Source organism: Giraffa tippelskirchi, chromosome 6 (assembly GCF_054371585.1).
Source record: "Giraffa tippelskirchi isolate mGirTip1 chromosome 6, T2T-mGirTip1v1.2.pri, whole genome shotgun sequence".
Classification (NCBI taxonomy): Eukaryota; Metazoa; Chordata; class Mammalia; order Artiodactyla; family Giraffidae; genus Giraffa; species Giraffa tippelskirchi.
Genome location: NC_137280.1, coordinates 118,735,015 through 118,755,053, shown reverse-complemented (window position 1 = coordinate 118,755,053; position 20,039 = coordinate 118,735,015). Strand labels below are relative to the sequence as shown.

The following is a 20,039-nucleotide window of genomic DNA, read 5'->3' as shown; positions in this document are numbered from 1 at the left end:
ACACTGAGCATGATACTGACTTCCAAGAAAACAATGGAAGCTTGAAGACCATGATTCATGGTGAAAGAAAATAACCTCTCTGTTAGTCAGCTTGGGCTGCTATGGCAAAATACCATAAACTGGGTGGTTAAACAACAGACATTTACTTCTCAGAGTGTGAGGCTGGGGAGTCCCAATCAAAGTGCTGGCAGATACAGTTCCTGGTTAAGACACCCTTCCTGGGTTGCAGATAGTTGCCTTCTTGGTGTGTCCTCACACAGTGGGGAGAGAGGGAGCCTTGGTATTTTTTCCTCTTCTCATAAAGACACTAATCCTATCATGGGGTCCCATCCACTTGACCTAATCTAGGCCTAATTACCTCCCAAAGGCCCCACCTCCAAATACCATCACATTGGTATATGATTGTATCAAAAGTGACACGTCCCTCATCATCACGGAGTCCTGAGCTCCAGATATGCCCACCTGCCTCTTTCAGGCAGCCTGTTCTTGTAGGCAGTGGTGATAGGGAACACTGAGGTGGTTAGGGGAAGGGAGGAAGTAGGGGAAGGAGGCTGGTCTAGGTGACTTTTGCTTAGTACTGAGAGCAAACCTACCTGAATGATCTGGATCCTCCTCAATTCATTTCTTTGTTTTTTAAAAAGTTGCTTTTCTTTCATTATTTTTGCACACAGTACAGAATAATCAGAAAAAAGTGACAAGCAAGAAGAAAAACAATCACTCATAATTCTATCCCTAGAGAGAAGTTAATTTTTATTGTATTTCCTTCTAGTCTTTTTTCCTGTTTTCCAAAATGGGCTCTAACTACATATTATCTGATGGCTTACTGTTAAAAACTTTTCAATTGTATGAAGAACTCCTTTTAAAGGGAATAAATGTAGATTTATACTTTTCATTTTAGTACAATTTAATTTCTTTCTAATTTTATAATAATAATACAGAAAACACGAAAAAGGGGAATTAAGAAAATTAGCATCTCTAGATATGACTACTCCTATTTTTAGTGAAAAAAATTTCAATCTTTTTTCTATTTATGAATATAATTTCTATTTTTTCCCCTCTAAATCAAAATTAGGCCCCTCTTATGTATGGCAACATTACTTTTAGTGACTGAATTATATCCCACAGTATCACTGTGCCATCTTTATTTATTTAGTTTCTTACCTTTGATCATTTATTTGTTTCTATATTTTTTGTTGTTGGGAACAATGCTGCACTTATTAGGTGGGTACTCTATATCTTGTGGGAGTTACTCAGTTTTTTTTCTAAACAAAAATTTCTGAAAGTTGAATTGCTTGGTCAAAAAGTATGCCCATGCTTATGGTTTTCAGTTCCTATTGCCACACTGCCTTCTAGAAAAACCACTTGAGCTTACATTCTCATCAGCACAGGGCCTCTTTTCTCCCTGCTCTTACCAACATGTTATGATCTTCCTTGTGAATATGTAAGGGCAGTAGATGGAAAATTGTATCTTGATCTTTAAATCGGCATTACTTTGATCTCTAGGGAGGTTTCTTATATGTTTATCATTCATTTGCATTTCACTTTTAGTTAATTTCCTGGCCACACTAGATCACTTCTGTTGGTTCCCAACAAGGACGTGTCTGACTTCTCTGGTGAAGGCTCTTATTCAGGCTTCTGGATGGTGTCCTAAATCCCTTTCTATTTTGCTTGTTAGTCAGATCCCAAAGGGTCTGTTTTAAGTTGTCCGAAATGATATCTAGTCTCAGAATATATGAACTGAAAGAGCACATAGGGGACATTTATTCCATCTTCCAGTTTTACAGATGGGAAAACTGAGACCTAGAGAGGACAAGGGGCATGCCCAAAGCCACCCAGAATCTCCCTCCGTCTCTGTCTACCTGACTGTTTCTTTCTCAGTCATGTCTTATTAAAATATGATGTTTGGAATGGCTCATTCTGTCTGGAACCATCTGCTGCTCCCTATCCATCGCTTGGGCTAAAGATGGAAATATTGGGTATGAGGCTGAGATCCCAAACTGTCAGTCTTACTGAGCGGGACAGATGAGGAGAAACTAGTGTGAATGTGAATCTCCTTGAAAAGGAAATGACCCTAAAAATCCACTGTGATTCTAAATAGATTTAGGTAATGTTGTCAAGTTTCAGCCTGTTCAGGATTTATCTTAATGGACAGATTCAAGTCATTTATGTATAATTTATGATTTTAAATGAAAATGGGCAGTGCAAAAGATGTTTAAACTGTGTTTCAAAAATCATTTTCTGTTTAAAAAAAATTATTTCTTTTCTTAACAGAACTTTCATAGTGAGATTATATCTATTCCATTAATTCACTTAGAAAAATCCTTCATAGGTTGTTTCAGATAGGATAGGCTAAGTTTGGTGCAGTAGCAAGTAACCTTCCCCCCCTACCCCCCAAATCTCAGGGGTGTTAAAAATAAGAGTGTATTTCTTATTTACTCTAATGTCCAGTGGGAACTGACTGGAGGCTCTGCTCAGCAGAGACACTCATGGACCCGGGCTGATAGAGGCTCTGTGTCTGCAAGTATTTCTGTGGTCGTCTGGGCAGAGGACATGGATAGAACAAATCACCCACCGATTCTTTTGTGGCACGGATTGGTAAAGTATAGCTTTTGGGTCACATCCGACCTGTCATCTGTTTTTGTACATTCTACAGGGTAGGAAGATATATATATTTTAAACCATCTCTTTAATTGGTTAAAAAAAATCAAAATAATCACATTTTGGGGATACACAAAAATTATATGGATTTCAAATTTCAGTGTCCATAAATCAAGTTTTTTTGAAAACACGGCCACACCCATTTGATTACATGTTATCTCCGGCTGCTTTCACACTATAACGCAGAGTTGAGTAGCTGTGACAGTGACCGTGCGGCTCACAGAGCCTAGATATACACACTGTCTGTCATTTTAGTGAAAACGCTTGCTGACCTTTGTTTTAAAGCACCAACCCGGAACGGGTATATGGTGCTCATGCTCACAGTTTTGGTCGAAACAAATCCTTTTGCCTTGGCCACCTTTAGAAGAGATGGAGAAATGCCCACAGGAGGGGAACTTGAAATATTTAATGAATCGCACTGATGACAACCCCGTAGACAGAGGGAAGATGACTTTTCCCTAGTATCTGGCTGAGATCTCACCAATTCGTGATGAATTGAATCTGAGCTAAAGATAATTTACTTTAAATGCCTGTTGAAACTCTGAAGAGCCTATGTTTGTATAGACCTGGCCCTGCCTCAGAATGACTGCAATCGATCTGTGATTATTCTCATAACTTCAATTTACAACTTGATAACAACAGCTGGAGAAATTTATAAGCAACCCAATGAGCAATTTTAAGGAAAAAAAATCAATTTCAGTTCTTCAGAGTACAAGGGGACATTTGATACTGTAAATTGTCTGAGCTCAGCTAGAAAGAGAAAACGAAAAGTGTTTATTTTCTTATTTACAGTCTCCATTAGCGTAAGCATTTTGACCCTTATCTTGGGGTGATGTTTCCCAAACAAAACCGGAGGGGAACTCACAAGGCTGGCACCGTGCCCAGAGACAGTCATAGTTGTAAGCCCCTCCACCAGCTTCAGACACCTTCCCCATGTTAAGTCCATAAGTGCTAAGTAAACCAGCAGGAAAATAAGAAATGTGAGTAATTTCCAAACTTTATCTCAGGGTTGCTGGATTTATACTCTCCTTGTGAAAGGGCTTCCCAGGTGGCTCAGTGGGTAAGGAATTCACCTGCCAGTATAAGAGATGCAGGAGATGTGGGCTCCATCTCTGGGTCAGGAAGATCCCCTGGAGGAGGAAATGGCAACCCATTCCAGTATTCTTGCCTGGAGGAGCCCCTGGACAGAGGAGCCTGGTGGGCTACAGTCCATGGGGTTGCAAAGAGTCAGACATGACTGAGCGACTGAGCACACACATGAAATATAGACGCATGGTTAGCTTTCCTCTCTGAGTTCCTGGTCACTGACACCAGTGTGCAGACAACACAAATGAGCTTCGGGCAGTGTCTCCCTAGCCCCGTGGACATGCAGATCCAAGAGGGCAAGCTTGGGCATTCTGACCAGCAGTTCTAGAGCAACTGAGGCCACTGAGTCAGCCTCACTTACTATGGTTGCCTACAATGTTTCCTCCCTGCCTCCTCTTCTGCAGGTTACAATCCCTTTCTTTTAAAAATATGAAAGCTCTTGTGCTTTTGCTAACCACAATTATTCGGAATGAATCATCCCCTGAGGACACGTCTTCATGAAGTCTTGCCTACTTCCTTATGGTTCTGGCAACTGAGTAATCAGAGGATATAAGAGCTCTTGTTCTCCGCCATAAAATACGTTTATAGAGATATAATTAGCAATAGTACTATCTTCATTTGGACTTACCCATGCTAAATGTCCTACACGAGTGGTTTATGAGGTGATATGAATGGTAATGGTATTAATAACGCGATTAGCCAGAAGTATCAGTATTTCCCACCACTTACTGCCTGCTAATGAGGTTGTATGTGGAGTTCTGGGATGGGAAAGAGCTGGTGGATTTATAGAAAGTTGTAGGAAGCACTTAAGAGTCATTAAAAGGAACTTGCTAGCTTCAACATGTTGGACTCTTGTCCTTTCTTGAGCTAGTAGCTCAGGGCAGGTTTCCGGACACACAGCCCAGTGGCCCTGGACCCCTGCTCTTTGCTCTGTTCAGGCCTCCATAGATGTTGCCCCCCGTGGCCTGAGATGCCCACTTGTGGCCCATTCAGACATCCTGCTCCAAGGGGCTAGTTCTTCTGCTGCCTCCTTCAGGAAGTGTTCAGAGCACTCACTGGGGGGCTTAAGGTTATTCCATCTTCTACTGTGAATGGCCTTAGCTCGTGGGCTATCTCATCTTCCAACGTAAGTGTGGGGTCTCTGAGATGGATGTAACATTTCCCATTTCGGTATCTTTTATAGCACCCAGGGAGAAATAGCCTTCCATCTCCACCCTTTGAGCATCTCCGCTCTGTGTCTTTCAGCCTCTGCAGGTACTTTTGCCTGCTGGGTGCCCCTGGAGTTGTAGGGGTAGAGCTGGGGAGGCCTTGGATGCCCTTTAGTATCACCGTCACTTCATAGAAGGGGAACATGGGGCTCAGAGAGTGATCTGCTTTGCCCTGGTCTCACGTGGTGGGTGGCAGAGCGGGGAACAGAGCACATGTCTCCCCGTTCCCAGGCCTGGCTTGGGAATGGATGGGGGGGAGAGGAGAGGAGAGTCACCATTGGGAGCTCCAGTGCCAGGCCAAGGGTGGTTCTGGCCATCCCTGCAGAGTTAGGGATCTTCTCCTGACTGAGGGAGACTCCTCTGGAAGTGGGAGGGCGGCGTGGAGGAGGGAGCTCTGGGGTTGCGTGAGGAGCCAGCTCTGCACCATTCCTGCTGGCCATGACTGAGCCTTGGTTTCCTCATCTGGGAAGTAGGGGTGATGTTCTGCTCCGTGGGCCTTTCTGTGTGTCTGTGAGGATCGCGCAGTAGACTTCCCGAGAAGGTACCTGTGCTCGTGTGCTCCCCTCCCTGCCCTGGGGGCTGGGATGGGGGCACAGGGAGACTGTGAGTGCAGTGAGCAGGCCCCCTGCCCAAGGCCCTACCCTTCGGTTGGCAGTGATGGTTGGGCCCTCACTTCCTTTGTGTGGCACTCCCTGCCCAGGTCCCTGGTCTGCCTCTGGGAGCTGCTTCCACCCATATTGGGCGGGCAGCCTGGGGAGCAGAGTGCCCTGCGGCAGCTCATCTCACAATGACTCTGACACATCCTTCCGATTCATGGCTAAGAAGCCTGCTCAGTCAGGGATTAGCTCATCACTGTCCCCTGAGCCTTTGATCTCGACTTGGGCACACACGCCTGAGCACAGAGTGAAGACTATTGGCCACTAAGTTGGGGCTAGAACAGTCTCACTGGCCCATCTGTCCTGAAGAAGTGGGCAAATGTTTGTTGATTTTGTCACCGAAGCCTGCTTTTTGGGCATTGTGCAGGACATTCCTAAGAGTGTCTCTGTGGGCTGTCTCCTTAGTCTCCATGTAGGCCAACCAGTGGGCACTCTGGCCCTCAGAGAAGAGAGGGTCTTGGCCAAGGCCTCAGGGGAAGCCTTGAAGGAGAGTGGGTCACTGGACCCCCAGACACCAAGGTCTTCTCACCGTGAAGGTGAGCATAGAGGAACCGTGGTTGTGATGGTGGAAAAGAGATGACAGGCTGCCCTGGAGCACACCCCAGGATGGGGTCTCTAGGAAGGCCTTCTTCCTCAAGCCTGGCCTCTGAGAGGAGACCAGACTGAAGGCCAGGCACAAGGTTCTCCCATTGTTCCCCAGGTGGGCACCTGCAGTGGTCAGCGGTTTGGGCTCTGTTCTATTACTCTGGGGTCAGCAGGGACAGCAGGACCACTGACCCTTTAGCTGCATCCCCTGACAACATCAAGAAAGTACCCATCAGCTTGGGAACTTCTGAGCACTGGTGACTGTCAGATTCATCTCATACTTACCTCGGAGAACACAGTAGGTGCTTGACATACAGTAGGTGCTGAATGAATGAATGAATGGTTGAGGAGAGTGCATGGATGAGAGGGTGGTTGGACTTGATCTTGGGATGTTTTGGAGTCTTTTCTTGGAGGAAAGTGAAAAAATCTTCCTGAGTCTCACCTGAAGGAGAGCATCCTTCCAGTGTCCCAGGTGAGCAGTTTGTGGGAGGGGCCAGTGGTGGGAAGTGGTACCTGTCTCCACTCTCCCCTTTGCCGTCAGGGCTGCCCATCCATTGTATATGGCTTCTCTTAGCCCTCTCAGATCCTATTATGCCAAAGTAAATTGAGTTACAGCATCAAAAGCTCTTTGTTTGGTGAACCAAGCACTTTATATTAGTTACTACATCTGTCTTGTTATTTTGCGTCATCTTCACTAGAAGCCTGCCTGCATGTCCTCGAGGAGAAAGCTGTAGAGACTAAGTGATTTATGAAATCTATTTGGATCTTTTGGTTATTCTTAAATGGTATAAACATTGGCATGAGGCTCCAGTACTTGCAGGGGAGCTGAGCAGGGGGTCCAGTGTGCCCCTTGCCCCAGGAGAATCGTAGCGCCCGTGGTCCCTCATCCTGGACACAATCAGCGAAGGTGTGACTGATTTTCTCTATAATTTAATTAGGAACAGTCTGTTAGAAACAGTTCTTGCAGAATGGATGTAGGGATATGAGGCTGCCAATTCTTTGCATCTGTACAGTTTAAAAAATAGCAGTTTTCCCCACATTATAAAAGAATTATGATATGCATTGTAGAAGATTTGAAAAATAGAGTCAAAGCACAATGAAAAACAAATTCTAGGTCCTATCACTGAGTGTAAAACACTGTTAACACTTTAGTGTGTGACTTTCTAGAGACTCTTCCGGGTGTGTGTGTGTGTGTGTGTGTGTGTGTGTGTGTGTGTGTGCGCCCATACATATGTGCTTACAATTTTTACAAGAAAGGGATCAAAAGTGTACTCGCCTTTTATCCTCACAGCTGTGGTGTCTTTGGTTCCCCAGGAAGCTGGCTGACTGTCTGCTCACATAAAACCTTCTTCTTCCCTGGCCACCGCTGTCGCCTAGGGAATCTGAGCCATCTCAACACTCAGCAGGGTGATGGGAAGTGGACCACATGTTACCAACACCTAAAGCTCTGTGCCTGCTGAGGGGTCCTCGTGGGAGAAGAGTTAGAGCTGAGTCCCCCCTGGTGTCCTTGATGGCTCAGGAAAGACCAAGCAGTTCTGCGCCTCTTGGTGGCTCTTCACTGCCCAAGGCTGGATGGGTATTGACGGGGCCCTGTGTGGCTGGCCTCTTGGGCCTTGAGGGCTGCAAGACCCCCAGTTGTTCCCATGCCTCCTTCTCTGCCCTTTGCCTCGCCCTAGATCACTGAGGAGGCCCTTCTGCCTGAGGATGGCTCCAGGGAGGTTGTGTGGCCTCGCATGCAGGGTGCAGAATCTGGAGTAGGGAGGGATGGAAGAAATCCATGCTTGGCAGGCCTTTCACCTTGTGGAGGAAAACAATACCAGTGGAGCCTATAAACTTCGGTCTTCTCGCTGGCCTTAGGAGAACTTGACTTTTCTTCCCTCAGTCACTCACAGGCGATGTTAAAGGCTCTCTGCCTTAGTTTCAAATTGTGAGGGAGTATTTGTTCAATGTCCACTTTCCATTTTCCCGGAGAATCAATCCTCCTTGTCAGAAACACATAGTTCTGAGGTGATGTGGGCATCGAGCTCCTGGGCGGTGGGAGGGAGGCAGGGCACACGCATGGTGGGGACAATGCTCCTTATTCAATATTCTTTGACCTCCCAGCTCACTTTGACTTGGTTCAGTCAATTGTCCCCCTGCTGTCAGGAAGGCCTGCCCTTGAACGTGGCTGAGGATTCACTACCTGTCAGAGGCAGCCAGGTGTGTCTGCACGCGGTGATGCTGGGGTCTTGTTAGTCAGCTTAGTAATTAAAAGCAAACAAAGCCTGGATGGAGACCTGTTGGGGTTGTGGGGGGCCACTGAGGCAGAAACCAGAGGGAGGGCTGCCAGGCTCTGGAGCCCGGGAAGATGTGGTGTCCTGAGAGGTGACAGAGAGATGCCGAGTCCCCTCTGTCGGGGAAGCACGTGGTCCCATCACAGGCCATCCTCCAGGGCCACTAGGGCCTTGTTCCCATCTGGGCCTGGGTTGCACCTCCTGTTAGAGGAGGAGAGCAAGGCCTGTTCTTACATCACAGCCTTGCTGCGCCCTTTATTGGAATCAAACCAGGTGTTGATAACATCCTAAGAAAGAACTAAATCTTAGTTATTGAGTAGTACAGAGGTGGGCTTCAAACCCAGAGCTGCCTGACCCTCGAGACTTAACTCTTGCTCTTTTTCCACAGGTGGCCTGTGTAAAGGGTTGAATGGGTGGCCCTCTCCAGGGGTATGTCCTGTGCCTTGAAAACTATAGATGTGACCTTATTTGGGAAAAGGGTCTTTGCGGATGTAAGTAAGTTAAAGATGTTGAGATGGGGTGACCATCTAGTGTTACCCCGGTGGGCCACAAGCCCAATGACAAGTGTCCATTTATAATAAGAGAAAGGCAGAAAGAGATTTGAGACAGGGAGAGGAAGACACGGATGGGAGAAGAGGAGGCAATCTGACCACAGAGAAATTGTGGAGTGATGGGGCCACAAGCCAAGGAATGCTGAGCCACCAGGAGTTGGAAGAGGCAAAGAGTGAACTCTCCCTTGGAGTCCCCGGAGGTTGTGTGGCCCTGATGGATTTCAGACTTCTGGGCTCCAGATCTGTGAGAGAATACATTTCTGTTGTTAAAAAGCCACTCAGTTTGCAGTAGTTTGTTACAGCATCTACAGGGAGCTAACACAGGGTGGCTCAGCCTGTCAGGGCTGGAGATCTGCAGCCCCTTTGCCATTGTAGCGGCAACCTTTTGGATTCGGGGCAGCCCTGGAGTCCCCAGCCTTGGAACACAGCGAAAGCTGACCTGATGTTGCATATACATCTTTTATGAATGGATTTTGCTCAGCTCTGAGGTTGTCTGTTTCTTGCCTGGAGGCAGTGGCAGGAAGTTGGTGCTGTTTGGGGCCCTTTAGCCCTGAAGTGGCCCACTCCCTCTGCCGCCTCACCGGCAGGTGACCTCACAGGAAAGTTATAAATAGCAATCAGGGATGGGTTCTGAGTGCCTCGAAGTGGAAGTACCATCATTTGATGACAGTTCAGTGCAGGGGAGACAGCAGGACGCGGGGGGCCGTCGCTTCTTCTCCATTCTGATGGTAATCAGAGCAGGCAGATGTCTCAGACAGCTGGGGCTAATAGACTGTCAGACAGGGCCAGGCTGGCCTGGGACATCCTGTGTGCGTCCTGGCCCTGGTCCAGCTCAGATCGAGGGAAATCAAGCATGGGGCCAAGGAGGGAGGCTGTGGACCTGCTGGTGGAGACTGTGCCCACCAATGCCCCCCACCCCCAACCCCATGATGAAAACTCACTGAGAGTGGGGTGGGGGGGGTCTCCTCCATCCAGTCTGGACAGTTTTTCCATTTGTGGGAAATGGTCATTTGAATTATTGATGAGAGATGAAAACTAGGCTAATTCAGTTCAATTTCTCCAATGGACAAAACTATTTATAATTAACCTAGCACCAAAGGTCAAGGCAGTGGTAAATGACTGGGATGGCAGAGGAATTGCAATAGGGACCCACTTTGCGCTGAGGTGGAATTTATGCAAGAACCATCTTGAAAAGTGCTCTGAAATGAATTCCTGACTCAAGACCAGAGTGTGGGGGCACCTGCAAGACTATCGTCTTAGCCCTGGGACATTTTGAGCAAAAGAGGGTCTGGGTCTGTTTGTTCAATGTGTAGCTCTGAAGAGGGAGTGAGCTGGTGGCTTCTGGGGAAGGGAAACCAAGATGTTCTTGACTTGTCCATCCGCGCAGCTGGTAGGGATCCTGGACCGAGGTACTGTTCAGCAGACTTGACAGGAAGAGGACTCAGGGGTCTGGCAGAGGGTAGTGGTTTTTTCCAGCACACACCTGGATCCTCCTCTCCCCAGCCTCCAGGGTGCGCCTGCACACTTTGGGCAAGAGAAACTTGGCTGTTTTGGCAAAGAGTTCTGTCTCTGACATCACATTGCATCTCTGGAAGGTGTTCTCAGTCCTTCTGGGAGTTAGGTTTCTGATTTTCTGAGGACTTGACTTCCAGTAAGATCTCCCCACTGTATGACTGTTTCCTTAAGACTTAAGCTCAAGCTAAGGCCTCACCACTTCTGTCCTGGGGCCCCTGATGCATGCCCTAGGAAGGGGAGGGGAGGAGTCCTGTCTAACAGAATGTGACTGTAGCTCAGTAGACCAACCAGGCTGCCTTGGACACTCTCTTCAGATGTTTTTCATTTGTTTCTTATTTTTATTTTTTAACATTTATTTGACTGCGCTGGGTCTTAGTTGTGGCATGTGGGATCTGGTTCCCTGACCAAGGACTGAATGTGGATCCCCTGCATTGGGAGCACAGAGTCTGAGCCACTGGACTCCCAGGGAAGTCCCTGTCCCTTTGATTTGTTTCCTGGGAGGCTGAAGCTAATTTTGGAAGGAGCTGAGGGGGATATAAGGGTGGCCCAGGAATGCCTGGTGAAGACCAGATCTGGCTCTACTTCCCACTTGTCCTCACCCAATGTCCTTGACCTTGTAGAAACTCTTGGCTTCTTGACTGAAGATTTGCCTCCCATTTGTCTCCTGAATATTATGGTACTTAATCACCTTCTAATCTACCATATGGGGCTTTCCTGGTGGCTCAGCTGGTAAAGAATCCACCTGCAGTGTGAGAGACCCGGGTTCAATACCTGGGTTGGGAAGATCCGCTGGAGAAGAGAAAGGCTACCCATTCCAGTACTCTGGCCTGGAGAATTCTGTGGACTGTATGGTCCACGGGGTCACAAAGAGTCGGACACAACTGAGCGACTTTCACTTTTCAATCTACCATACACTTTCCCTGTGTATCATGTCTGTTGCTTGTGGTCTGTTTCCGTGTCCACAACTGCAAATGTACGCTCCTCCAGGGCACAGATACTGTTTTGTTCGCTGCCGTATCCCAAGTAAGATCTTAACAGACGTTGTTAAAAGGAAGACTGAACAAATGACTAATATTTCTTTCCCATAGGCCTACAGACTTTCATTTTTTTAAACCTTTCTCTGGAAGGTTAATTCTCTGCTTCTTAATTTTATTTTGTTTTAATTTTTGGGGCCTCTTTTTGAGTGGGGTTAAAGTTTGTGGGTTCTGATAAAGGGTTTGCTGGACGAATATGAAACTAATTCCTCAGGATGGGTTCCATATTCTCTTTGAAACAACGTATGTCTGTGCATTTCCATGACAGTCCCTAGGGACCTCCCACCTCCAGTTTTCCTTCATGCTGGATCCTGTGTTATTTCACAAAGCTCTGCTCTCATCTCCTTTGGTTTCTGTAGTTTTGAAGTCCACTCACCTCTCAGTAATGAGGAAATAACCGCTGCTGCTGTGCGTGACCTCCAATTTTAATTGGATTTCAGATCGGTTTTGAATGAATGAGTGAAGTTGTTGGGCTGTTGGAACAAGCGCTTCTAGTAATGAACTGAAACCATTACATTAATTTCCTTGGGACCTCTTCCTTCCCCTGCTCAGATTGTTTGCAGACACTGGTCAATGCTACATATAAATTGAGGTCTCAAAAGGCTAAATTAACAATTAATCGGAAGCATTTCTAAGCCCCTAAAATGGAAATAGTCCCTCAATTGTAAGAGGAAATCTACCTTCAGAGGCCGCTTGTTATTGAAGACGTGCACCTTGAACACATCAGGGGAACGTAGAGTGAACTCTGGTTTATAAGGTCCAATGGGGCAGAGAGTGTTCATACATCAAAGACATAATTCTCAGCCTTTTGTCAGATCAGCTTTTCTCTTGCCTCATGTTAACGCAAAGTCTTGGAGGAAAAGGCGTCTCTGTCAGTCAAGGAGGGCAGCGGGTTTGATTTAGAGACGTGACCCAGTGGCCACTCGTTGTCACTATTCCCTCTTACCGAGGCTCCTCAGCCTTCTCTGAGGTTCTTGGCATCAAAACCTCTGCCTCTCGTGTTCCTCTTTCCTGGGCCACCATGCTCCCTGCACCTGGATTTTAGGCCTCCCTCCTCACCTCCAGTGTCTCCCTGCCCATCCTTTCTGAGCACGAGGTCTGTAATTACCCTGCCCAAGAATCCTCAGTGACTCCCCACTGCCCGTAGGAGAAAGTAGGAGCTCCTCGCCCGGCTTCCTGCATGCACTCCCTCCTCTGCACCCTCTTCCCCAGCCCAGGTGTGCGCCACTCTCTGCGTAGACTGGCTCTTCCTCATGCCCCTCCCCACGCCCCACAGCTCTGCTAAGTCTCGCCTCCAGACTTTTTCACCCATTATTTCTAGGGTGGCCCATAGTATCTGTTGTCCAAGCCAGGATGGTTTTGATAAATGAAAGGGAAAACTAGTAGTAATTGTGTTGGGACAATGAGTGTAAATTGGATGGTCCAGGAAACCAGGAGAAGTGGTCACCTTAGCTGTGTCCTATAACTGTTTTCTCCCTTTCCATCTCCATTCTCACCTCCCTGCTCAGTTCCCCTCAGATCTTTCCAGTCCTTGATGGCTCATTTCCAGGAGGTTTCTCTTGGTGAGTTGGAGAGTCTTCTCTTGGTAAGTCTCCATGATAAGGCTATGTGCCAGAAGCCCTTTTGGTCCCCCTGGCTCTGTGCTTCTCATCTGAGCACCTCCCAGGAGTGAATGGGTACCCAGATCAGGTACCCAGAGCAGGGGTTCTGTATCAGGAGGGGTCATTCCTGTTAGTGCCCAGAATCAGACCACAGGTGAGGGCTCCTGGCAGAGGACATCAATGGTGGCTTATCAGGACCGGTTCTGGAGCAGATGCAGAGATTTTACCCTAGTTGTGTGTCTCCAAGAATGGTTCTCTGGGCCTCCTGGTGAACTCTGGGTGCTACTGACCACTCTTTATCACAAAAATGTGAACCATAAACAAAAGAAGAGAAAAAAAAATCACACAATGAGTCCAAGCCTCTGCATGCTCACCAAGCAGATTCAACAATTATAAAACTCTCTTAGTTTTGGCTCCTCTGTTCCCAAGGGCCATGTGGTTTTTGGTGTCAAGGTGGGAGGAGGAAGAAAGGCTGGAGAATGAACACCTGCTTCTTAACCAAAGGAAATGACACCCAGAGTTTCTCATTCCGTCTGTGAGGGTCTGTCTTGTGGCCAGTCTTGGGTGCAGGAAAGGCTGGGACATAGAGTCCCTTGTCAGCAACTGCTTCCCAGGGCAGTGCTATCCCATTAAGAGGGCACGTCCTGGCACTGCTTTCTTGGTTTGTGCAGAGCCTGCTTGAGTGATGCAATCACTCAGGGGGCTGCCATTCCTGCATGTTTTCCTTTTGTTACAGCCTTTGGGTGTGGACTTTTCCTTCTGCTAGTTTTTGCTCATCTTGCCTAGTATCTAATTCTTTTCCCGATGTCCCTGGGCCCTAGGGAGGGTCTCTTTATAGCTCAGCCTTGGCAAGATGCAGATGAAAAAGAGATGTGGACAACATGATGTCATCATGCATCCCTCAGGGAATTCTGCTACTAATCAGAAGAAAGATCTTTAAATCAGTTTAATTGATTCTTTCTTTAAGCAGTGTTTTTTACTATTTAACATTACTTTCTTTCCTAACCTCTTTGTGAATTAGCCAAAGGTTGACAGCAACGGTAACATAATTTTAATCACCTTCTAGAGGAATGCATAAAACAAGTTTTCAGAAAACATAGCTTTCAAATAAAATCAGTAGTTGTTCTTATAATTTCCTTGTCAATCTTAAACTTTGATCGATGCCTGCTTTTTTTCTGAAAATAGCCCCTTATTAGTTAGAATGCAGTATTTACTTATAATGTACATTGAGTTGTTCTGCAATAGTTTAATATGCTTTTTTTTTCTTCCAGGGAGGGGATAGGATATTGTATGTCTTGGTTCCTCCTTTATCCTAGCTCAGGGCTGGTCACAAATATTGCTGATGGGTCAGTAGACTGCTCCTCTGTTGCCTAGAAAAGAAGTAACACAGGAAGTCTGAACGCTAACACTTAAAAAAAGCTCAAGCTGTATGTGGTTTTGGGTTTGGTGCAATGTTGTAGAGTTGGGAACCTCTGCTCTCCCTGTAAAGTAACTCTGTTTCCTCACTGTTATATACAGGCCAATGGACTATGAAATGTATAATCATGGATACTAGGAGGGGTCAAAATGAAGGACCATTTAAATGTTTCATGGGAAAAAAAATGTGCATCAAGTTGGGTAGGGGAAGAGAAGGTAATGCCAGTGCCAGACAAGCCTGTGGTTTTGAGTTGGCTTCTTGCCCGAGGGGGAGAAAACCTACGTAGTCACCAGGAGACGTGTTTCCAGGCATTTGATGGCACTATAAATAGCATAAACAATGACAAGTCCCATGAACATCACTGACGGAGGAATTTGCCTTGAAGTTTCTTCTGGGATCTAATTTAAAGGAACATCTTGGTGAAACTGAGGTCATGAAGGAGGCAGAAATAAGTGGGGAGAAATGCGGTGTGACAGCTGAGCCCTCCCAGCCTGCCCGCCAAGCTGCACTGGCTCTGCTGCAGGCAAGGACTCCAGGGAGGAGGCGCTGGCGGGAAGTGACCCCGCAGGAGACAAGGGCTCAGCAGCAGCGACCCCATAGGTCTGCTGCCACCAAGGCCCTGCAGAATAAAAGTGTGCCGAGCAAGGAAGAGGATCCAGGATGAGAAGATCAGGGTTTGAGTCTTACCTCTGCTGTTTGCTGTATACATCTGAGTGACCTTGAGCAAGTCACGTGACCTTGAGCAATGACACTCCCTCATCTGAAAATGGAGCTGAAGCTGTTGCCCATTTAGGCTGCTGTGAGGACCTGAGTAGCCACATGTCCAAGGGCAGGAAGGGTGGCTGTCATGCTGTCAGTTCATTAATAAGAAGGTGCTGTCCAGAGAAGTTTTTATTGGGTTTCCCAGTCTGAAGAGTGATAAAGAGCCTGCCTGCCAATACAGGAGACGTAAGAGACAAGAGTTCAATCCCTGGGTCGGGAAGATCCCCTGCAGGAGGAAATGGCAACCCACTCTAGTATTCTTGCCTGGAGAATCCCATGGACAGAGGAGACTGGTGGGCTACAGTCCATGGGATTGCAAAGAATCAGACACAACTGAAGTGACTTAGCATGCACCAGTCTGAATATTCTTCCAGTTCAAGGCTTTATTTAGGCTTTTAGTTTCTGAAAAACAGACTTTTTCTTTCTTTAAAAAAAATCAGAGTTGGGAGTATGAAGGTGGGAAGCAAGAGGGCACATCCACAACATTGTGGGTGGGCAGCGCATTTCATCTTGATCTCTGGACGAACTATCCATGTCTCAGGTCACCTAAACCTGCCTGCAGTCCCAATGCTACCAAGAATTTAGCAAGTAAAGGGCACCCAGGCACAGAGGGACCTGTAAACGGGAGCCTGCAGATCCATGGCCCCCAGGCTGCACTTTGTTTGGCAGAGAAGGTGAGATGCCTCGTGTGGGGTCTAGGAGGTCAAACACAAGGGTCCTGCTGGCTCAGCAGCGACACCTCTGCTCCTTAGTTGCCCAGCAGAGCGGAGGCCTGGGGCTCCAGAGCCCCTGGAACTTGTTTCTAGAAGCTGTCAGGAGGGACGCTTCCCTCTACAGGGCCCTGCGCCTGCCAGCTATTCCTGTCCCCGCCCAGCTGGTAAGAGACAGAACGTGAGCCTGTTTATTTTCCAAGTGAAGCTGACTATAGTCTCTTGTTCTAGGTGGTTCTTATTTTAGCGAAACCATACAGTGTCTACTCTCAAGGCTGCAGGAAAGATTTCACTGTGTACAGCAGATGAGGAAGCAGCAGGCAGGGTCCGGAGCCCTGAGAAAGGATTGGGGAAACAGTGCCGCACAGGCCGTGGGGGCGAAGGGCTGGGAGGATTTACTTGGTTCACAAAATTCTGTTGATCTTCCTGGAAATTGTGTGCATATATTTTGTCTTCAAAACAACATTTTCTTAATATTTGTTGGAAGACAAGGGCTGGGGGACTGCATAGGGGACTTGAAGTTGAGTCCTTTTCTGAGATGAATGGGGGTTCTTTCTGTGCTCACAACTGAGGTCTAATTCCTCCTTCTAGAAAAGGAGTCTGGAAAGAGAAGGAATTTGTTATTATTGGTTTTTAATATTTTATTCAAGTATAGTTGATTCACAATGTTGTGTTAATTTCTGCTGGCAGCAGAGTGATTCAGCTACACATATATATATATTTTTTTCACATTCTTTTCCATTATGGTTTATCATAGGATATTGAATATAGTGCTATACAGTAGGACCTTGTTGTTTATCCATTTTCTGTATAATAATTTGCACCTGCTAATCCCAAACTCTCAATCATTCCCTCCCCCATGCCCTCTCCCCCTTGGCAACCACAAGTCTGTTCTCTATTTCTGTGAGTCTATTTTTGTTTTATAGGTGTATTCATTTGTGTTCTATTTTACACATGTAAGTGATATATGGTGTTTATCTTTCTCTTTCTGACTTACTTTGCTTAGTGTGATAATCTCTAAGTCCATCCATGTTGCTGCAAATAACATTATTTCTTTCTTTGCTGTGGCTGAGTAGTATTGTGTATACATACCACATCTTCTTTATTCATTCATCTGCTGATGGACATTTAGATTGTTTTCACGTCCTGGCTATCGTAAATAGTGCTGCTATGAACTTAAGGGTGCATGTATCTCTTCAAGTTATAGTTTTGACTGGGTATATGCCCAGGAGTGGGACTGCTGAATCGTATAGTAATTCTCTTTTTAGTTTTTTGAGGAACTTCCATAATGTTTTCTAAAGTGGCTGCACCAATTTACATTCCTACCAGCAGTGTAGGAGGGTTCTCTTTTCTCCACACCCTCACCAGTATCTATCATTTGTAGAGAGAGATGGAATTTGATGTGCTGCGGTAGAAGGTATAGGGGTGTATGAACCTCTTCTTTAGGGTGGATGAGACTGGAGTCTCCCCAGACTGCGTGGAAGATACTTGCAGCCCTCTGAGACTTGCAGGATGATGCAGATATTGTAATACGCTGCATGAGCGGGCCATGGGAGCTGAATTTAATTTTATGTCCGCTGGGAGATTCCAGCAGTGTGTTTCCGTTGTGTGGAATCATTATTTACAATGAAGCACTTACAGAGAAGTAGTAAAGTTAATGGAGGTTTCAGAGGAATTAGCCTGTTCTGTCCCCCAGTGGCACCCCTCTGCAGTAGCTGGATCAAGTGAGGAGATGGTGCGCTGAGCTAGTGGAGTCTGGGGGCGGAGGATGGAAGAAATCGGCAAGGACCCTAAAGCAGCGGGATCCAGGCCTTCAGAGACTTGTAAGCCTGCTTTGATCAGCAGCTCTGTGCAGCTTTGTTGGGGGTTCTGGGGCTTTGCTGGCCCTTTTGGCTCCTGGCTGAGTCAGTGCTGTTAGTTCCACTGACCGTGTGGTCTTGCTGCTTCTGTAAGAAATGTCAGGAGTTGGAACATGTGCCGGTGGCCTAGGGGTCAGCCCCAGGCTCATGATCACTGGAGGAGTGATCAGCCTGCACCATGAACAGTGACCCACCCAGACCAGTCACAGGCCATGAGGTCCTTGGGTCGCAGACCCCAGGATGAGGTTGCTCCTGCCTCTCCAATCCCTGTGTACCCCCAGGGTTAGAAGCCAAGCAGATGTGGGTTTGAATCCGAATTCAATTGGATGACTTGAGCATGTTGTGTGGTCTCTTGAGCTTCATTTTCCTCATCTCTAAAGTAGCGACAGTGGTTACACCCGTGTCCTGGGTTTTGGGGAGGGCCGTGTGGCATTTGGTATGGAGGCACTGAGCCCAGTGCCAGGCCCCGTGGAAGTCATGAGGCATTTTCACTTGCTGCACCTGGCCGTCTGTGAGTGTTTGGGGGCAGCTTACCTGCAGACTGGGCTCCTCAGGCCTTCTTGCCAGGGGGCCTTCTGGTGTGTTCTGCTGGCTGGAAGCCTGAGGGTGGGAAGGCAGGGGTGGCCTTGGTTCCTCTCAGCTCTCTCCTCCTTCCCCTTGCGGGTGGTCTCACAGGTGGGCAGCACCACACTGGTCCTTCCTCCATGCTCCCAGCTCCTGGGGATGAAACCCTTGCTCTCTGTTTCCAGGTTAGTAACCTGGTCTCTTGCCTTTGTGACCCAGCCTGGGGGAAAGTGTGGGCTCTTTGCTTTTCCTCATCTCTGGGTCACCTCACCTTCTCCTTCCTACTGTCCCAGTGCCTGTGTACGTCGTTCACTATGTTAAATCTGCTCTGTGTAGAGGACTTAGTATAGATTCTGTGTCCCTGACATGACTCCCATCACTTCAGTGGATCTCGTGTTAATCATAACAAGAGCACGGCCTTGGAATCAGACCAGGCACGGTTCACACGGCATGGCTCCACCCCTTCCTTGCTGTGTGATCTCTCTGTGTGCATCTGTAAAGTGGGGATGATTATAGAGCCAACTTCATGGGGTTATTGGGAGGATTTAATGAGGCACTTCTTTTATAATAGAAGTAAAGTCTTCGCATAGTATGGAATAGACGGTGACATGGTGTGAGGATATGTTTCTAGAAGTGTTAGCTGCTTTCTCAGGTTGATCCAGGGAGTGCTGGTGGGCCGCTGGAAAGGGCATGTGGGGTGGTGGACTTGGGCCTGGGTATCCTTGGGAAGCAGGACCTGGAGGGCCGTGTGGTTGGAGACTGACTGAGCAGTCTCACTCTTCTCCCAGATTAACTCTGAGCTTCAGCTCAGCCCAAGGGCCAGGCCCTCCCTAGGCCCTTAAGTGCTAAGGCCTTTTCTCTAAGTCTCCAGGGCTCAGATAATCGAGGACAGGTCAGTGCCTCAGTGTGAGGCATCACTGGCCACGTGGCTTTTAAAATCTACTTAGTTATTCATTTTGCCTAATTAGCCAATGATCTCACACCAGCCTATAATGTGATTTTCTGCTCAGAATGACACTCCTGGGGTTTGGAGAGCTGGAATATTTCATCTGCTGCCGGATGGGCAAACTTCTCAGCATTTCTCACTCAGGCCCTCCAGTGAGGAGGGTGGCACTAGCCCCTTCCTGGGGGTTATCTGAGAGTCACAGGGCCAGTAAGGGAATCGATAAGGCATCCTCAGGCCCCCAAGGAGTGCTGGGTCAGCATCCCCACTGTGGATGGATTTCCCTGGACTTTTTATCTCTAGGATGTAGTGGTGGGGGCGGTCATGATGACCAGACTGTGCCAAACTTGAGGGGGATCTGAATCAGCAGAGTTGGGATGACTTGCATCCTAAGCAGTTTGTCTGGCCTGTGTAGTCTTGCCCATCTGCCTGCACTCCGTTGGACTCTGTCTTTTCCTGGGAGCTGGAACTGGGACCCTGTGTTCAGAAGAGTCCCAGGGTACAAGATGCTCCTTTTAACTCCTGCCCTCCACACTGGGGGTTCACTGGCCTCAGGAGCATCCTCTTCTTCAGACAGGTCAGCCCCCAGGTGTATTTTTCTGCCCCCAGCCTTTGCC

At 47.5% G+C, this 20,039-nt stretch overlaps 1 protein-coding gene across 2 annotated transcripts in view; it reads left to right on the top strand.

The window, feature by feature from the left end:
* The window catches only part of FSTL4 (follistatin like 4), a 695,167-nt gene that overhangs the window by 50,054 nt on the left and 625,074 nt on the right, over positions 1 to 20,039 (top strand). The window contains exon 1 of one of the 2 annotated variants that reach the window (XM_081502827.1): positions 19,874 to 19,999. The exons of the other annotated variant lie outside the window; for it this stretch is intronic. The gene's annotated coding sequence lies outside the window, so the exon portion shown is untranslated. Of the gene's footprint in view, positions 1 to 19,873; positions 20,000 to 20,039 lie in introns of those variants that run through there. 2 annotated transcript variants of the gene reach the window in all.